At 43.6% G+C, this 14,243-nt stretch overlaps 1 protein-coding gene across 1 annotated transcript in view; it reads left to right on the top strand.

Annotated features, from left to right (window-relative positions):
• LOC140453388 (discoidin, CUB and LCCL domain-containing protein 1) overlaps nucleotides 1–14,243 on the top strand; it is a 133,795-nt gene that overhangs the window by 41,007 nt on the left and 78,545 nt on the right. The gene's annotated exons all lie outside the window — the stretch shown is intronic.

Here is a 14,243-nt window from a genome sequence, read left to right as displayed (position 1 = left end):
ATTTTTGAAGAGAAGAAATAGGAGTCTTTAAAATGTTTAAATGGGATTTGGTGACCTCTGGTGTCACTAACACATAGAGTTTGCTGGAAATCCATGGGATTTGCAAATTGATGTGCTCTGTGAGGAATTCTAATTCTGGGAAGGAATGGACCAGGAAATTACAGTCCACCACCTTCGTGGTGCAGAAGTTATGAAAATTCTGCAGGACACTTGACATTTGCACTGGAGATTCAGATTAATGTGGGATAGTCAGCATGGGTTTGGGAAGGTAAGGTCATGTTTGACCAATGTAATAAGTGGGTTCTAGATTAGAGTGGTGCTGGAAAAGCACAGCAGTTCAGGTAGCATCCGAGGAGCAGGAAAATCAACGTTTCGGGCAAAAGCCCTTCATCAGGAATAGAGGCAGAGTGCCTGCAGGGTGGAGAGATAAATGAGAAGAGGGTGGGGATGGGGAGAAAGTAGCATAGAGTACAATAGGTGAGTGGGGGTGAGGATGGAGGTGACAGGTCAGGGAGGAGGGTGGAGTGGATAGATGGGAAGAATGATAGGCAGTTAGGACAGGTCATGGGGATGGTGCTGAGCTGGAGGTTTGGAGCTGGGGTGAGGCAGGGAAGGGGAAATGGGGAAACTGGTGAATCCACGTTGATGCCCTGGGGTTGAAGTGTTCCGAGGCAGAAAATGAGGCGTTCTTCCTCCAGGTGTTGGGTGTTGAGGGAGCGGCGGTGAAGGAGGCCCAGGACCTCCATGTCCTCGGCAGAGTGGAAGGGGGAGTTGAAATGTTGGGCCACAGGGCGATGTGGTTGATTGGTGCGGGTGTCCCAGAGGTGTTCCCTAAAGAGCTCTGCTAGGAGGCGTCCAGTCTCCCCAATGTAGAGGAGACCGCATCAGGAGCAACGGATACAATAAATGATATTGGTGGATGTGCAGATAAAACTTTGGGTGTGGAAGGCTCCTTTGTGGCCTTGGATGGAGGTGAGGGAGGAGGTGCGGGTGCAGGATTCGCAATTCCTGTGGTGGCAGGGGAGGGTGCCAGGACTGGAGGGTGCGTTGTTGGGGGACATGGACCTGACCAGGTAGTCATGGAGGGAACGGTCTTTGCGGAAGGTGGTAAGGGATGGGGAGAGAAATATATCCCTGGTAGTGAGGTCTGTTTGGAGGTGGCGGAAACGTCGGCAGATGCGGTTTATGCGGAGGTTGGTAGGGTGGAAGGTGAGTACCAGGAGTGTTCTGTCCTTGTTACGGTTAGAGGGGTGGGGTCTGAGGGCAGAGGTGTGGGATGTGGACGAGATGCTTGGAGGGCATCTTTAACCACGTGGGAAGGGAAACTGCGGTCTTTAAAGAAGGAGGCCATCTGGTGTGTTCTGTGGTGGAAACGGTAGACATGGAGGAATTGGGAATATGGGATGACTTTTTTTTGCAGGAGGTACGGTGGCACAGTGGTTAGCACTGCTGCCTCACAGCGCCAGAGACCCGGGTTCAATTCCCACCTCAGGCGACTGACTGTGTGGAGTTTGCACATTCTCCCCGTGTCTGCATGGGTTTCCTCCGGGTGCTCCGGTTTCCTCCCACAGTCCAAAGATGTGCAGGTCAGGTGAATTGGCCATGCTAAATTGCCCGTAGTGTTAGGTAAGGGGTAGATGTAGGGGTATGGGTGGTTTGCGCTTCAGCGGGGCGGTGTGGACTTGTTGGGCCGAAGGGCCTGTTTCCACACTGTAAGTAATCTAATCTAATCTGAGGTAGGGTGGGAAGAGGTGTAATCCAGGTAGCTGTGGGAGTCGGTGGGTTTGTAAAAAATGTCGGTGTCAAGTCGGTCGTCATTAATGGAGATGGAGAGGTTCAGGAAGGGGAGGGAGGTGTCAGATGGTCCAGGTAAATTTAAGGTCAGGGTGGAATGTGTTGGTGAAATTGAATTGCTCAACCTCCTAGTGGGAGCACGAGGTGGCGCCAATGCAGTCATCAATGTAGCGGAGGAAGAGGTGGGGAGTGGTGCCAGTGTAACTACAGAAGATGGGCTGTTCTACGTAGCCAACAAAGAGACAGGCTTAGCTGAAGCCCATATGGGTGCCCATGGCTACCCCTTTGGTCTGGAGGAAGTGGGAGGATTCAAAGGAGAAATTAAGGGTGAGGACCAGTTTGGCCAAACGAATGAGCGTGTCGATGGAAGGGGACTGTTAGGGACATCGGGAGAGGAAGAAACTGAGGGCTTGGAGGTCCTGGTCATGGTGTAGAGAGATTGGATATCTATGGTGAAGATGAGGTTTTTGGGGGCCGGGGAGAAACGGAAGTCTTGGTGGAGGGCATGGGTGGTGTCTCGAACTTATGTGGGGAGTTCCTGGACTTGGAGGGGATAGGACAGTGTCAAGGTAGGTAGAGATGAGTTCAGTGGGGCAGGAGCTTGCTGAGACAATGGGTTGGCCAGGGTGGTCAGGTTTGTGGATCTTGGGAAAGAGGTAGAACCGGGCTGTGCGGGGTTCCCGGACTACAAGGTTGGAAGCTGTGAGTGGGAGATCTCCTGCGGTGATGAGTTTCTGTATGGTCTGGGAGATGATGGTTTGGTGATGGGGGTTGAGGTCATGGTCGAGGGGGTGGTAGGAGGAGGTGTCTTCGAGTTGGCGTCTGGCTTCAGCAGTGTAGAGGTCAGTGTGCCAAACTACCCACTGCGCCCCCATTATCTGCTGGCTTGATGGTGAGGTTGGGATTGGAGCAGAGGGAGTGAGGGCTGCACGTTGTGAAGGTGAGAGGTTGGAGTGGGGGAGGGGGGTCGACAGGTTGAGGCAGTTAACATCCCAGTGGCAATTGGAAATGAAGAGGTTGAGGGCAGGTAGTAGGCCAGCGTGGGATGTCCAGGTGGATGGAGTGTGTTGGAGGCGGGCGAAGGGATCCTCAGAAGGTGGGCAGGAGTCCTGATTGTAAAAATAAGGTGAGGTGGAGGCGGCAGAAGAAGTGTTCGATGTCACGTCGTGTATTAAATTCAATCAGAAGTATTGATGTGGGTCATAAATTTGTGGTGTCTGTGAACATGAGCAAATTTTTTGATAAGGTACTTCATGGTTATTGATATGTGCTTCAGGTTAATTCTGGATGCTAAACTATAAATTGTGTGTAAATATATGCATTGTAGACTGTACTATTGTTTTAAATTTGATTAGTACAATGTACTATTGTTTGTTCAAAACCTGGAAATCTTGTGGCTTAGTTGTGCTACCTGGGATCTCAAACTTTGTTTTTAAAAATATATTCCTGGTCCTGAGCCAGATCATATCCTACAGCTGCCAAAATTTGTTTTCAGCCATTGGCATGAGTCATGAAGGCTGTGTTGCTTGCCTAATACCAGGGTTAAGGATAGCTCCTCAGGACTGGAGAGAAACTTGGAGGGAAGGGATCATGTTGGTACCAATGACTTTGACTGAAAAAGGAGATGTTGAAAGTTTCAAACAGCTCAAAAACAAACTTGAAAAGCAGAACCTCCAAGGTAATAATCTCAGGATAACTACATGAGCCACAGGCCTAATGATAAATAACAACATCAAGTAGATTTCAGGAGCCCTGGGGACCAATGATTTTCAAATCCTTTCTGGCCGTAGATGAGATACCACAAGACCATTAAAATGCCTCTCAACCAGGCAGTTACGGGCCAGCCAGTCTAGCTCCGTGGTGGGAAAGTTGAGAGTTTTGAGGAACAGATTGTCTGCACTGGAGATGTGGATTTACCTGGGATTGTCAGCATGGATTTGTTAAGGGAAGGTAATGTTTGACAAATATTTGGGATGGTAACCAGGGGTGTTGATGTGGGTAAAGCATTTAATGTGGTCTGTGAAATTTAGCAAAACCTTTTTAAGGTATCTCATGGCAGACTGGTCAAGAAAGTAAGAGTGCATAAAATCCAAGGCAAAGTAACACATTGAATCCCAAATTGGCTGAGAGGCAGGAAGCAGAAGGGTGACGTTAGAGGGATATTTTTGTGACAAGACGTCTCTGTTCACTGGGGCTCTTTAGGGCTCAATGCTGCCACCTTGTCTGTGTGTGGTGTACATCATTGATTTGAATTTAAATACAGGGGTATGACCAAGATGTCACAGACATGAGGACTGGTCTGGTGGTGTATAGTGAGGTTAATAGCCATACACTGCAGGAAGATAGCAAGGGACGTGTCAGGTGTACAAAGCAATGGCAAATGGGAATCCACCCATAAAAATGTGAGGTAATGCATTTGGGAGAGCTGAGAAGGCAAGGAAATGAGGACCCTGCAAAATACTGAAAATCAAAGGAACCTTGCTGTACCTATCCACAGATCCTGGCAGAAAGAGCAAAAGTCTAAAAAGGTGGTAAAGGAGGTATATGGGATAAGTTTTTATTACCCAAAGCACAATTGCAAGGTGGTTATACGGTGAATGGTTAGGCCACACCTGGAGAAATTATTAAATATTCATTTATTGGGTTAAATGTGAATGGGCCAGCGTTTATTCCCATTCCTAGTTGCCCATGAGAAATGGTGGGCTGCCTTCTTGAACCACTGCAGTCTGTGGTAGACCCACAATGTTATTAAGGAGGGAATTCCATGATTTTTGACCCAGTGATGATGAATGATCTATTTCCAAGTCAGGATGGTGAATAACTTGGAGGGGAACTTGCAGGGAGTGGCTTTCCCATGTGTCTGCTGCCCTTGTCACTGTAGATGCTGCTGGTTGTGGGATTGAAGGTGATGTCGCAGGAGCCCTTGGTGAATTTCTGACGCATCAGCTAAATTTTGTTTCTGATGAGCATATTTCCTGGCACTCTGACTGTTAGAGCTATTCACTTGATTGATTGGGACTTAGCCTAGATCCACTACAATGATGCTCCCATTATTCCACCACTCTTGCTGCTTACTGCTTTACACTGGTTCCCAGTCGAAGGAGACTGCATTGTCTCCCCGTTGAATAAGATTATAATTTCACAATTCTTTGCCTCCTTTTCAAATCTCTTAAGGATCTCCCCCTTCCCTATCTCTGAATACTACCACTATCACTACCACTCCCAGTTATGGCCTCCCTTGCATCCCTGATCATGATTCTATTTTTGGTGACGCAGCTTTTAGCGGCAAATGCCACGTGCTTTACAATACTCTCTCTAAACCTATCCACCCTGCCCTTTCCTCCTGCATTGTAGTGGTTCATGAAATGTACCAATCACGTGAATAGCTGTGATATCGTCATCAAGAGCACAGGGAAATATGCTCAACGTGAGAAATCAGAAACCAAGTTTATCTGATGTGTCAGAAATTCACCAAGGGCTCCTGAGACAGCACCTTCAAATCCACAACTCCTTCACCCTGGCTTAATATCTCCTTATGTGGCTTGTTGTCAGACCTTATGAGATAGTGCTCCTGTCAAATAGCCTCCGATGTTTATCTCCATTTAAAAACACTAACAGATACAAGTTGTTGTTAGAATTCTCGTATGTTTCCTATTGATATCTGAATATTCTGAGTCCATGCATCACTTGTAAGTTTCTGTCAAAGGTTCTGAAACTTCAGTGTCTTCTTTATAAAAGAGGTACACAACCAATTTCTCAAAATAATGGTGTGAAATTCAGAAAATGTTTAATAATGGGACCATGACAAATGGCTTCTGCTGCTTTAAAATACATGGTGTGAACTCGACCACAGGTGGAAAAGAGCTGTTTATAGTTTCTGCTTTTGACTTGTAGGTGCCAGTGTTGGACTGGGGTGTACAAAGTTTAAAAATCACACAACACCAGGTTCTAGTCCAACAGGTTTAATTGGAAGCACTAGCTTTTGGAGCGCTGCCCCTTCATCAGGTGGTTGTCCTAGTTTCAACCACTTCTCTTCTGTTGTTCATAGTGAATTGCACACATCAGGCAGAAGTTAACATCCTCCCTCAAGAAGGGAGTTTGGACAGAGGGGGAGCATTTAATAGTTTAAGATATGGGGTAGGGAGGTCCTCAGCACCCTCCTGCCTCTGGCCCACTGAGGCTGAAATGGGAAGGCTCACAGACAGAGCTTCTCTCGTGACATCAATCCTTTCAGCTACAAATTGCCTTCTCGGGCAGGTGGGACCCTTGTCAGCTGGACTAAATACCACCCATTTACAAAGGTTGTTGCTGGGGTTCGAGGGTTTTAGTCATAGGGACAGGCTGGGATTATTTTCTTGGGAGCGTAGGAAGGGGAGGGGTGACCCTTATCGAGGCTTAAAATCATGAGGGCTCAGGGATAGGGTAATTAGACACTATCTTTTTCTTAGGATAGGGTATTCCAAGACTGGAAGGAAGAGGCTTTAAGTGAGAGGGGAAACATTTAAAAGGGACATCCGAGGCAACATTTTCACACTGAGGGTGGTGCCCGTATGGAATGAGCTGCTCGAAGAAATGGTGGAGGCTGGTACAATTACAACATATTTAAAAGCATCTTGAGTACATGAATAGAAAGGGTTTAGAGGGATATGGGCCAAATGCTGGCAAATGGGACTGGGGATATCTGGTCGGCATGGACAAATTGGACTGAAGGATTCATTTCTGTGCTGTACAACTCTGACGCTGTCTGTATTTCCTACTTCCTTGACCCAGTGAAGGAGAAAATAAATGGAAGATTCCTTCTCCTCATTGCTGCACAGGAGTATCTGTTGGAAAGGTACATGTGTGAGCATGAAATGAGACAGAAACAAGCTCCGTCGCCTCTGCCACCCAATGATGACATTGTCTGTCAACACAGTCAATTGCGGTAGACACGAGGAATGATTTATCCTGGGCAAGATTTTAAAGAAAAGCAAGATTGCTTGTGGGTCTTAACCTCAGCATGATGTAATGCCTTCAGGGCAGGATGTGTCTTTTAATAATAGTTCCCAACAATCATAATTCTTCCAGCATGATCCTCAAAGATAATCATTGGCTATTAGTGTTGAGCTCCAGTCAACAAGACCAAACTAATATAAAGTGCACAAACAAATACTCTTAAAGCAAATTACTCAGAACATTTCCAAGGTTGTGCAACCATTCAAAGTCACTTTCATTTCAGTCTTATACATTATAATTATAAAATGATCACTTAAATTTTTTGCATGAAGAAAATTCCCAGAAGAGTCTCAAATGTACAGAAGAAGGCCATTTTGTCCAACAGAGCATTATATCTTTGTGCCAATCTTCCATCTTTTTCCTCATACACTTGCACATTGTTTCTATTTTAGTAATCATCCAAATCCTCCTCAAGTACCTCAATTGAACTGCCTCCATCGCACTTCCATGCAATACCTTCAAGACCCCAACTGTTTGCAAGGTGATAAAGCCTTTTTTTTCCTCCAATCGCATTTAGTTCTTTTGTAGATCACTTTGAACCTGTGCCCTCTTACACTCTTTCCAGGCACAAGCAGACTTTTTTTAATAGCAAAACTAAGATAGTTGATTCCGAGACAGTGTAATTATTTGGGCTGCCTCGGTTGCCAGAGTATTTCTGGACTGTGAATTTATTCTAAGTTCAGTCTTTAAAATCTTAAGCAGCATTTTATTGCTATCTTTCTCTTGTATTTGTGAATGAAAACATTCCAAGAACAAATGTTGATCAGATTCATGACCCTTCAAACATTTGAAAGAATGATGTTTAGCTGCTGTCTAATTCTTCAATAGCATTGTGATTTGATGACTCTGTAAAGACAGCAATAGGGAGGTGACTAATTTCAAGGGCTGCTGTTTTGATTGATGACTGTAATGACAGCCAGGGAAAAACAAATGAGAATATGAACAAAATTAATTAACAGTGCAATGTCTGTTTCAGCCTGGTGTCTGAAATTATTTTTCTGTTTAATTTTGGTACTTTGAGCCACGACCCCAAAACCAGTCCTTTCACCTCAGACAGAGCGTACAGATCCAGTTCAGACTATGCTGGAGAGTCTCAGCAGATCTGCTGGCATCTGTGGAGAGAGAAACCGTTAACATTTCGAGTCCAGGATAACTTTGTCAAAACTTTGACTTTAATTGCAGAGTTGCTGCAAAGTGAAACAGCCTTGCACTGGTGATACAGTGAGAGCTTATGTTGACATTCCAAATGACAATGTTTTGATGCGGTGTTAAGTATTACTTGTGAAAGTCTTTTCTGAATAATGAAGATTTGGAAATGGATAAATACTCTGGAATTGTTTTATCACCTTTAGTGCCTGGAGAATACTAATATGCTGCTTTGACACAGGCAGTCAAGTTTGTGGAATAGAGCACATGTTAGAATAAACTGCATGTGACATTGAAAGTACAGACTTAAAGGGCCAAAGTCCTTTGCTTGTTCAAACATTGACACTGACACTGAAATTACAATTCTCAATGCTGAAGCTTTTGTGAGTAACTGTAATTAACATAGCCCCAGAGTGGATTGTAATCCACTCCTTCCAGTTTGTGTTCACCATTTCTGTGGCAAACAAGGGTTGGGTTAGGTGGCAAATTAAACTCCTAAATTTTAAAACCTTAACCCAAGCCATCTTGAATTACCCCCACCCTTGCTTGTTTATGAGGGAGGGAGGAGTGAATAATTATCATTGAATCCCTACAGCGTGGGAACAGGCCATTTGGCTCACCTAGCCCACACCGGCCCTCTGAGGACCATCCCACCCAGACCTGCCCCAAAACCCTACATTTCCCTTGGCTAATCTCCCTAGCCTAGATACTAATGGGTAATTCAGCATGGCCAGTCCACTTTATCTACATTTGTTTAGTCTGAGAGGAAACCTGAGGAAACAGGGAAAATATGCAAAGTCCACACAGTAACTCCAGTCTGGAATCCAATCCAGGTCTTTAGCACTGAGATAAGTGGCACCAATGGGACCACTGTCCCACGAGTAATTACTGGTAATGTCCACGTCCCATGAATGAATTTTAAAAAGCAGGTGTCCATCTCAGCTGTAAATAAATATAGTGAGATTTTGTTACGCAGAGAATTTTTAGAAATAATTAGTTTGAAATCCTGCAATTGATGATAAAACAGCAAGTTATCCAGAACTCAATATTTTTTGATCATTTAAAGGTAATTTTAACTTGTGGTTACATTTATAGTCCTCATTAAAGAGAAGCTGCATTCTATATGGATGTGATGTCAGGAATCTAATTGTGTGCATATTCCATAATTCAAGTTATTCTGTATGCTAGTCTGTACAGTCCAGATGAATTCAATAGTTTCAGTTGTTTAATGCACAGCAGTTGATGTAGATTAGTCACAATTTTCAAGTACATTGCCATAATGAATGAGGATCAAATTTCATTTAACTGAACTATTTTTAACTCTGAAATCTGCTATATATGCGCAGTCACTTACAGACTCGTTGACTAAGTGCTCCCTAATCATTTCAGACTGCCTCTGCCTCTGTAAACCCTCTTTCTACTTTTCCTCTCTTCACTTTGTGGCAATGCACTTGATGCATATTGGTGACAATTTTCACTATTCTGCTTTAAGCACCCTGCACCTTGATATTGCCAGTCTGGAGTATGTGGTTTGTAGGAGTCAGTACATTGCTTTTTGTTGAGGTTCATCCCAAGCAGCTGCATGACACAGGACTGTGTGCTCTATGGGCTGTTCCCCAGGATGCGCATCGAGACAAACATTGTCTGCGCCTGGAGAACCATCAGAGAAAGACCCTCTTGGGTCTGCCCAAAACTTGCTGGCCTTCCAGAGCAAGGTGTTGACCCTGACTGAGTGTTTCAAACTAGTACACTCCAAGGTCCAGGACTACGTGCTGCAGGACACACTAAAGCTCAGGGCAGCTGTCACCAAGGCACAGTGAGGAAAGACCACTGCCTGAGATCTTTCTGCACAAGTTAAATGGGGCCTGTTCAGTTCTCTGATCCTCTTGCTGCCTCAAGTGCATGTAAATATAGTCTCTCTCAAGTGACAGAAGCCTTTTTAGTTAGGATAGAGTCAAACTCCAATGTTTGTTTGTTTCCTCATATGCTACTGTACAGAAATAAACTGTTTGTGACTGTCTGTGTGTATATATATGTGTGTACTTTTTTTTAATGAATAAAGTATATTCTTGAAATTAAAAAATAATAAGTTATTGCATACACTGTCTCTGAGGCCATTGGCTCTTTAACTCTCAGTAAGGGTCTTGCACTCCTTTTTATTGTGAGGGTGGCAGAGCCAGGCTGGATTCATTAGGAAACTCCTGACTATTCAGAGATTCCTGCTGTATTTTAGTATACTTAAGAAGATTCTGCATTGTTGCAGATTGATTTTTAGTTCTGATGCTTTCCACAGTTGAATATCTTCCCCTGACAAGTGAATCCTGACAAGGAATTACTTCCTTCAGGGTGTGAGGGAAACCGACTGCTTTGAGCAGAAAAACCTAGCCAGATTGGCCTAGGGTTCATGTGCCAAATGCCTCCCCAGACAGATACCAAAATGGGGTCAGTAATAATCTGGAACCTTTCTGATTATTTACTGTGATTGAATGAAAGGTGTTTGCAACTATTCCTTTTGTTGTTCAGCTTTTCCAAGATTCTGCTGCACGTTTATGGGTTCATTTATCCACATAATGAACAGTACCACAGCCAGGAAAAACAGAAGCTTTTGGGATTAATTTTTCAAATGCCATGACTGTCCAGCACCACTCGCTCTGGTGATATCTGAAAGAGTGAGGGTTCTTCAAAATGGAAGTTCCCTCAGAAAAGTGAGCATTACTCCAGCACATCTAACTGGTTCGAACAGACAAGCCCCAGCGAATGGAGGGAAACTCCCTCCAATGCCAGTGTAAGGGTGACTTTTTTGTTTCAAACCAGCCTCTCCCCAGCCAAAATCTCTATCTGCAATGACCACCAACCCCACCCCCACAACTCCCTCCTGTTGAAGCCTCATACACAAAGGGCCTGCTTTGACCCTGCAAACAGCCTGGGAAAATCATTGGACCTTCAGCTGTTCAAAATCATAGTCCTCTTCCATTGGGCAGATAGCCACGTCAATAATGTTTCCCTCACTGGGAACCGCCTCCAAGGCCAACACAGTCATGGACTACCATCATGACGCAACCCCCTGGCACTTTTTACCAGCCTAACCACCTCCATTCCTGTATCACGGAGCTGGCAAACTTCTCCTGTAACCTTGGTCTAAGGGGGTCAGCCACTTAAAACTGAGATTTCCTCATTCAGTGGGTTGTAAATCATTGACATTTTCTATCCCCAAAGGCTGCAGCCGCTCAGTTGATCGCAGAATTCATAAAATTCCTACAGTGTGGAACCAGGCCATTTGGCCCAACAAGTCCACAACTACCCTGTGAAGAATAACCCACCCAGACCCATTCTCATGCCTTATTACTTACATTTCCCCCGACTAATGTACCTAACCTACACACCCATGAACACCATGGGCAGTTCAGCATAGCCAGTTCACCTAACCTGTACATCTTTCAGCTGTGGGAGAAAAACTGGAACACCTGGAGGAAACTCGCACGGACGCGGACAGAATATGCAAGCTCCACACAGACAGTCGCCCAAGGCTGGAATCGAACCTGGGTTCCTGGCACTGTGAGGCAGCAGTGCTAACCACTGAGTCACTGTGCTGCCCAGTTGACTGTCGGAGATGGAGATGAAGGAGAATTATGGGCTGAGGGGATTGGGCAGAAGTTAGGTCTGAGGATCACATTGATCTCTAGGTGCCAGAGAGCGTGCTCCAACTCCCCTTTCTCAACTTTCACCATTCACTAAAGGAACAATTTTTAAAGCCATTGTCCATTTTCAAAATCTGTGCCCTATGAGTTAACGTTTCCTTTAGTTATCGCCCATTTACAAGAAAGGCCCAACATATTTACATACTCACAAACAAAATCAGAAGTGTTTCTGATTTACATCATCTTTTGGTTTGTATTTACATACTCTATTGCTTTTAAAAAAGCAAGATGGTTATTAAGCTGATAAAGGAGCTTTCTGCAAACCGTTTTGTATAAATGTTTGTTGCCTTTTTGACCATTCGTTTGATAGTGTTAATCATTTCTGTACACTGAAAAATATAATTGTTTAGTATGTGTCACATTGTGCAAAGTATTTCAGACTGACTCACCATTGCATCTGGTGTCTGTTGGTTGTATGTCAACATTTGGATGCGATACTGTACAGACTAAATACTTTTATAGTGGGGCTTTGTCTGACGTGTGATGCTGCTTTGGTTTAACTATCTGTTTATCTCATGATGCCCAAGTTAAATACTCAGCATGTTAACAACAATTGCTCATGATGTAGTGCTCTGAATATCTCTTATAAATTGTGACAGGTTGATAGACATGTTCTTAACTGTTTCAAATCAACATGTGAATTATCTGTCACAGGATCCTGATTGCTCCTTTTTTCAGGGAACTGGTGCCTGAGCAATGAATTTGGAAAAGACTACTTTGGCATTTTATTTGACAATTGTAACCAGTTATAAACTTCTTGGTTCATTTAAGATCTCCGGTCCATTTGTTGTTTTACCTGTTCGTTGTGATCATCTTGTGCCTGATCTACAGGAGGCAGTACGTTCTGAGTTTCGTGATTTATTTGTATAAAACCTGATGTGAGAATCTCAAATAGCTGACCTTCCTCATCTTTCCAAAGGTCAAACTTCATACACATTGTGGATGTAGATGTCTCTTATTCACTTCCAAAGAATGATTAAGAACATCAGGTACAGGAGAATCATCCAGATCTTGCACAAAAACTCCACTTTCTTGTCATATCCCTGTAACCCATCTTTCCTAATAATCAATCAATCAATAAATCTTAGCTTTGAACTGACTCAAAACTAAGAATAGACAGGTCTCTGGGTTAGGAAATTTCAAAGATTGACAACTCCAAGCGAAGACATTTCGCTTCATCTTGGTTCTAAATGGCCTACCCCACCCCTTTATCATGACTCCTAGTTCTGGGCTCTTCAGTCATTGGAAACAGTCTTTCAGCATCCATTGGTCATCACAGGATCAATAAGATCTCTTCTCGTTCTTCTAAACTGTAGGGAATATGAGCCTACTCTACTCAATTTCATGTCATGTTCCAGAGATCAGGAATTTTAACTGAGCAAACTGTATAATGTTTTAATTGAATTTGGAGTTTTTAATCAATGGGAACATCACCATCTGCAAGTTCCCCTCCAAGCTACTGACCATCCTGACCTCGAAATATATCGCCATTCCTTCAGTGTTGCTCAATCAAATCCTGGAATTCCCTCCCTAATGGCATCGTGGGTCCACCTGTACATAAGAATTGCAGCGATTCAAGAAGGTAGCTCACCATTGACTTCTCGCGCATAGATGAATTGGCCACGCTAAATTGCCCATACTGCCTCGGGATTGTGCAGGCTAGACAATGGGCAATGCAGGGTTACAGGGATTGAGTGGGGGGGTAGGGTGTAGTCTGGGTGGGATGTTGTTCAGTGGGTTAGTGTGGCTCCAATGGAACAAATGGCCTGCTTCCACACTGAAGGGATTCTATGATCAAAGTTTCATGAGTAAATTTTAAAAAGTGGTGTCAGCAGTTTTCCTAAACATGTTATTAACTAGGCTTGATTGGAATATTTATTTAGTTACCTCGAGTTGTATGCCATTCAAATCTCAGAAAAATGAGATCTATAAATTCCTTGCTAAATGTAGTAAGTATACTCATTCGTGGAAGGTAGAATAACTAACTGTGTTTTACGCAGGTTGGACAATTCTCTGAATATGGGAAATCCAAACAGTGAACTATCCACATTTGTAAATTATCATTCGCTGCTCAATAGACTTTACCTTTAACAAGGTTAAACTATGAAATGCAAATAATGCGGATCCTTGGCTGTTTCTTTGTTTCGGTGTTTCCACTTAAAAAAGGAAGAGATTCTGAGACTTATTTCTGATCTTTAAGATCGGATTTGCTCTCCCAGAAATCATGAGAGATGGACCTAACTGGGGACAAAATCCTATTCAAGATGTAGAATAGATACACTGAGGCCCAATTCTGGACCCCGTTTCCTTCCAACCTAACATTAAATTGTACAATTGCTAAGGCAACCACATAAAACAGGTATTGAATCTGTTATTTTATGAATGAATGTGCTTATTTACTTCATTTAGTAAGGATTCAGCTTATTATTTTCATTTTTCTGAGAGTTGACTGGTTCTGGCTTGGTTATGGATGGAAATAAAGCACGTCAAGTTTATTTTAGATTCGAAAATGGGAACTTGAGTTTGCATAGTGTTTTTACCACATCGAAATATCCCGAGGCATTTTACAAAGTTTTCTCAATAAAACATTTTGACACCAAGCCACAGGAG

This window comes from Chiloscyllium punctatum, chromosome 27, assembly GCF_047496795.1.
Source record: "Chiloscyllium punctatum isolate Juve2018m chromosome 27, sChiPun1.3, whole genome shotgun sequence".
In the NCBI taxonomy this organism is placed as follows: domain Eukaryota; kingdom Metazoa; phylum Chordata; class Chondrichthyes; order Orectolobiformes; family Hemiscylliidae; genus Chiloscyllium; species Chiloscyllium punctatum.
Note: the sequence above shows the minus strand (reverse complement) of the source record. Positions and strands in the feature narration are given on the sequence as shown.